The following is a 6,634-nucleotide window of genomic DNA, read 5'->3' on the forward strand; positions in this document are numbered from 1 at the left end:
TTCTTATTTCATTTATTCCCTATTAGTTTATAACCCGTAACAACCATGATTATAAATTTAATTAAACTTTTATAATACAATATTTATAATTATTAATCAGTTATTTTTTTAAATAAGTCATTTTAAATAAATTATTAATTAAGTAATATATCAAAAATTTAAAGTTATTATAAATTTAAATTTAACATATAATTAGAAAATTTAAATTTGAATTTTGAAAATGAGTTGTCTAATATATCTACATAACACATAACATAATATTAATAGGGAGTTGTATTAAAATGACACTTAGCAAAAAGAGATTAAAACTATTCATTTATTAGAATAAGGATTTTGAGGGAAATGAATAGTATAACACCATATTTGGTGTCATACTATTCATTTCTCCTAAAATGAGGATGAACTTTGAGTTGTCGGTTGTACTCCTTCGTTTTATATATTTATACATTTTTTGTTTTCTTATCTACTAATTATTATTTAAATGTAATATTTAATACTTATAATATTGTGGTATATATTAAATTATATTAATTAATTATAAATATAAAGTTTTTTTTTTAACAAATTCATATTAAAATTTAAATACATATTTGAAAATTTAAAACACAATAACATATTTTACAAAAGCTTGTAATTACGTATTATAAATATAATCTTATTTATTTAATATTAATGTAATGAAAAAAATATAGATTATATATTTGTTAAAATCAAATTAATAGAAGGGTGTATTTGATAATTTCTATAAGTTAGAAGAATGAAATGTACTTTTTAGGGGTAAAAATGGGTTAAAAAATATAATAGGGTTGGGGATTAAACACTATTTACCTTATTTTTACTCCATTTTTGGGGAAAAAATGGAAATGGGTTGGAGATGATCATACTTACATGTTATTCGAACTAGTTAAATAAATAATATTGATATAATTTTTTTTTATTTTTAATTATTTAATATCTATATTATTAGTTTCATTTTAAATATTTAATTACTTAATATCTATATTATTATTTATTTATTACTAGCTTTATTTGTATTTTTCAACTACATTACATAATTTTTTTTATTTTGTTATATATATATAATTTATAATATGAATGACATTTATTATATGGACATATGATTAATTCTAGACCAATAGATGAATAAAATGAATGATCATGATTTGAGAGTCTATAATATTACAATGAGATAACATGTACCGTATACTCATACAAATTTCAATATAAGAGTATTTTAGACAATTAAACTATATTTAAAAAAGAAATTTTTTTAATTTTAAGAGACAATTAATTCTCTTAATTTTAATAATAAGAATTTTTTAAATTAATTTAGTTTCAATTCTAACATAATTTTTAATCATTTAGAATCGGTGTAACTTAAAAACGAATTCAAATATTCTTATAGAACTTAGGGTTAAACACATATCATTCTTAAAGAATACGACAACATTCAAACAAAATTTTAAAAAACGACATTCTTAAAGAATAATATTTTATGTATTATCAAGAATAACAAGTTTATTTATTTATTTTTATTTTTTATCATCGGAAAACACATATTTTGTTGCAATGACATATCCTCTTGAGGATCATGTAGGAGGTAATATAAATGAGAATGATTCTTTTAAAATTATGTATAGTTTTATACTAAAACTAAAAATCATAAAATGACAAAGTACACTTTGTTAGAATGAAGTATAAAATTGATACAGAAGTTGAGAATTTATTCTACAGATTTTCCACAATTAGAAAAGAATGTTATTGTTCTTGTAAGATGAACCATGAAATTCTAAAAGAATATTGTTGTGTTTGTAAGGTGAACCCTGAAGTTATGAAATAATGAAACTCTAAGGTGAACCCAGAAATTATATTCTCAAAAAACAGGATAAGCTAAATATTCATCTTCTTCTTCTTCCCATACTTTGATATACCTATTTGGTTGTGCAAAAAGAAAGAAAAAAATGACATTGCAAAATAACTGTTGAAAGGGGTAACAAAATTACAACATAATATAAACAACCAAACTTTACCTTTTCTAATGTTTTCATGTTTAAGATCTTCATAAAAAAATCTTCTGAATTTCCAACAAGATTCATCACATTCACCTTGTATGCAGCATGAAGACCATCATATTCCCATAAAATATAATCATAAGTTTTGGTTCATGGTTCATAGTTTCAGAACTACTTTCTATTGGTGTCTCTTTAATTTTTCAAAGTTCATCAGATTCAATTTCTTTTAAGGTTGATTTAACCAACTACCACGATGAAAAAACTTAATTTAAAGAAAAACATATATAAATATTGTAACATCGTAAATTTTCAAACAAAATTTTCATTTTAAAATTACATAATTCTCATAACACTTTTCACAAAAATCTCATTTATTTAATTTGCAGAATGCAAATCCATAATTGTTTGATTAATAATCCAGGATCCTCAAAACATAACTCTTTCTCTAGTGTGTACAATCAAGCCGATGCCTTCCCGAGATCCTGAGAAAAACCTGAAACACATATCACATAACACGGTAAGCATGAAGCTTAGTGAGTTCCCCAAAATACCACACATATCTCAATAGCCTCTCCTGACTATACTCAGATAAGACCCTCCGGTCAATGTGTCTCAGTGGGACCCTCCAGTCCCAAAACTCGGGTGGACCCTTCGGTCCTAACTCAATAAGATCATAATAATAATACTCAGTATAAATCACAGAGACATAATGCAGAATATCACAATACACAGATAAGCACATAAGACATCTTGATCACACAAATAAACCAATCATGGTAAGTATAGTGAGAAGACTCACCTCGGATGATGAACAACCCCTATAAATGCTGCTGCTGCGCACCGACTTCTATCTCTGACCCAAACCCACAATTAACTCAATTAGGAACTAAGTCCAAAATCTTACTCATTAGGTCTAAAGGTAGTCCACTAAACAGCCCATCAATAACCTAAAACCCATTGGGCCCACCAAGGCCCAATAATAAATGGGCTCTCCTGAGGCCCAACTCTCAAATCTAAATGGCAAGCCCAACTCAAGTGCCCAAAGCACATATATATATATATATATATATATATATATATATATATATATATATATATTCCTCTGGTCCAAAACTCTATTGCAACAAGCCCAAACTCCAGGCCCAACACTCAAGGCCCAAAATGAGACTTAGCCCAAAAGTCCACAGTGAGGTTACGCGGGGCGTACCTCCCTTGGTACGCTCAACATACTCACGAATCCAGATTGACCATCGGGGACACTTGGTCAGTATGTGGGGCGTACTGGCATTACGCTCAATGTACGTCCCAGCTTCACTCTTTCTCCTCATTTGGTCTTAATCAGTTAAGACCTTGGCTCATATCACATATCTGGACTCCCTAACAGCCCTTACTCCATAAAGTCAGTGACTTTAAGCCTTTGCATGGCTGACAAGGCCACAAACACACAAAACTCTCACTCTCTTATCTCAAAATGCTTATATCTCATGCATGGCTTGATTCCAACGTCCAAGTCTTGATTTTTATGACACTACACCATTGAATACAATCAAAGGGGTTGATCATAGTCTCTGGAGCTCAATATCTCATAAAATCTCCACCTTTTGGGACAAAAACCTAAAATACTCTACTATGATGCACAAATCAAAAGAATGAGAAAGATTAAAGCTTTATACCTTAATATGAAGCTCCCAACACATATATGCTCAGATCCAAGGGCCTGGACTCTCACTCCTTCTTCTCCAAAGCTTCTTCTTCACTCTAATAACACACAAAATCACTCAAAAGCTCTCGAATGCACTCACAAGCTCTATAAACGAAGGTTTAAGGTTTAATAGGGTTTGTTGTCTGAGGATGGTGGCCAGGAATAAGGCCATCTCATTCTTTATATAGGGACACCCCTCATTTAGGGTTTTCATTCTATGCCTAGTACGCCCAACGTACTAGGTGGCTTCGCTTAAAAGTCACGCACATGAGTATGCTAAGCGTACACACACGTACGCCCAACGTACTAAGCCGCCACCTTTCTCTAATAAGGGGCTTATCCTGCCAAAACTTCAAACTTCCATAGCTTCCTTGATATAAATCCGTTTCCAATAAACCTCATATCTATAAAAAGGTGACGAGATGCCCTATGCTTCTAGCAACTCGTCGCAACCCCGAGGCTTCCTCATGCCTGGGTTGCAGCCCATGAATCGTAATCAAGGATGATCTGAAACAGGATGTTACAATTCTCCCCCACTTGAATTAGATTTCACCCGTGAAATCACTCCTTATCACACATAGATCGAATCCAATAACCCGAGAAGCACCACCGAAAGGACCACATATCATACAACAATCTCTTCCAAAAGCACCAGAACCCAACAAGAACTCCCGACCCAGAAAAAGGACATACCCTTCTGCCGCTGCGGTAGTCGATCTGCCTCTCCAGAACTTGAAAAATTTGGTGGTTTGTCTCCCTGTCAGACCACCCTCGCAAAATATCATCATGTTAATCGCTCATCGAATTACAGAATCCAAGAACACTCTACCAATTCTGATTCTCTAATCGATCCCGATCGCAACTCAAAAGGAACAAAAAGGTCATATCCACTAAGGACCCACCGCCTGAATAACTATCAGAACTCTTTTGAAGGAATGATCCTCAAAACTCTATCCTCGGACAAGAAAGTAGTCAAGCCAGCTCAGAATGATCCTATGACACCCTGAATCATAAGCCCCAGTTCATCTCAAATGTCCCTTCCAACACTAAGCACCAAGTAAACTCCGACCCAATAGTTGAACCTCTAAAGGTTACCTATTGCACACCCAATAAAACGACTTACCGGCTTCGTTCTCACAATAACTATCTCGGCTCATTGAGACATACAAGTCACGAAGTTCGCTTTACCCCAAGCGAATACTACAACCCCAATCGAAGTCGTCTCACCTCCGACCTCTGTCGTCTACCACCTACTAGTTCCATGCGTCTTGCGGTTCTTCCAATACCAAAGAAACTGACCCACTCCGGTCTAAGACATCTGATGGAGATCAACACCCCTCAAAATGAAACCCATCTAAGAATCCGGAACCTCATCTCGCCTACTCAATACACGAATTGCCCCAAACTCAGCTCGAGAGTCTGATTCAACAGCAGAATTGGAACCCCTCATTTCCAATCTGATACTTAACCCATACCCGCGATTCGCAAATTTTATGCACACACCATCTCTCCCATTCCTCTCGATTACGATAATCCCTCCTCAACCCGGAATATAACAATTCCCGACCGTCACAGAGACCCCAGTCTTGTCCCTAGTCCAACAACCAGGTTCCCGAAGACTCAAGTGGTAAGGCTACCCTAGCCTAATAACTCCTCTGCGTTATACTCTGACTAGTGGATACAGGTCACAAATACTCAAAACTCTCACTCTCTTATCTCGAAATGCTCATATCTCATGCATGGCTTGATTCCAACGTCCAAGTCTTGATTTTTATGACACTACACCACTGAATACACTCAAAGGGGTTGATCATAGTCTCTATAGCTAAATATCTCATAAAGTCTCCACCTTTTGGGACAAAAAACCTAAAATACTCTACTATGATGCACAAATCAAAAGAGTGAGAAAGACTAAGCTTTATACCTTAATATGAAGCCCCCAACACAGATATGCTCAGATCCAAGGGCCTGGACTCTCACTCCTTCTTCTCCAAAGCTTCTTCTTCACTCTAAGAACACACAAAATCACTCAAAGGCTCTCAAATGCACTCACAAGCTCTATAAACAAAGGTTTAGGGTTTAAGAGGGTTTGTTGTCTGAGGATGGTGGCCAGGAATAAGGCCATCTCATTCTTTATATAGGGACACCCCTCATTTAGGGTTTTCATAATGTGTCTTGTATGCCCAACGTACTAGGTGGCTTCGCTTAAAAGTCACGCACATTAGTGCGCAAAGCGTACACACACGTACGCCCAACGTACTCAGCCGCCACCTTTCTCTAATAAGGGACTTATCCTGCCAAAACTTACAACTTCCATAGCTTCCTCGGTATTACTCCGTTTCCAATAAACCTTATATCTATGGAAAGGTGACGAGATGCCCTATGCTTCTAGCAACTCATCGCAAACCCGAGGCTTCCTCATGCCTGGGTTGCAGCGCATGAACCCTAATCACGGATGATCCGAAAACAGGATGTTACAATTCTCCCCCACTTGAATTAGATTTCACCCTCGAAATCGCTCCTTATCACACATAGATCGAATCCAATAACCCGAGAAGAACCACCGAAAGGACCTCATTTCATACAAAAATCTCTTCCAAAAGCACCAGAACCTAACAGGAACTCCCGAACTTGAAGAAGGACAGACCTTTCTCCCACTACGGTAGTCGATCAGTCTCTCTAGAACTTGAAAACTCTTGTGGTCTTTCTCCATGTTAGACCACCCTCACAAAATATCATCATGTTAATCGCTCATCGATTAACAGACTCAAAGAACACTCTACCAATTCTGATTCTCTAAATGATCCTGATCACAACTCAAAAGGAACGGAAAGGTCATATCCACTAAGGACCCACCGCCTGAATAGCTATCAGAACTCTTCTGAAGGAATGATCCTCAAAACTCTGTCCTCAGACAAGA

The sequence above is a fragment of the Lactuca sativa genome, chromosome 9 (assembly GCF_002870075.4).
Source record: "Lactuca sativa cultivar Salinas chromosome 9, Lsat_Salinas_v11, whole genome shotgun sequence".
Lineage (NCBI taxonomy): Eukaryota > Viridiplantae > Streptophyta > Magnoliopsida > Asterales > Asteraceae > Lactuca > Lactuca sativa.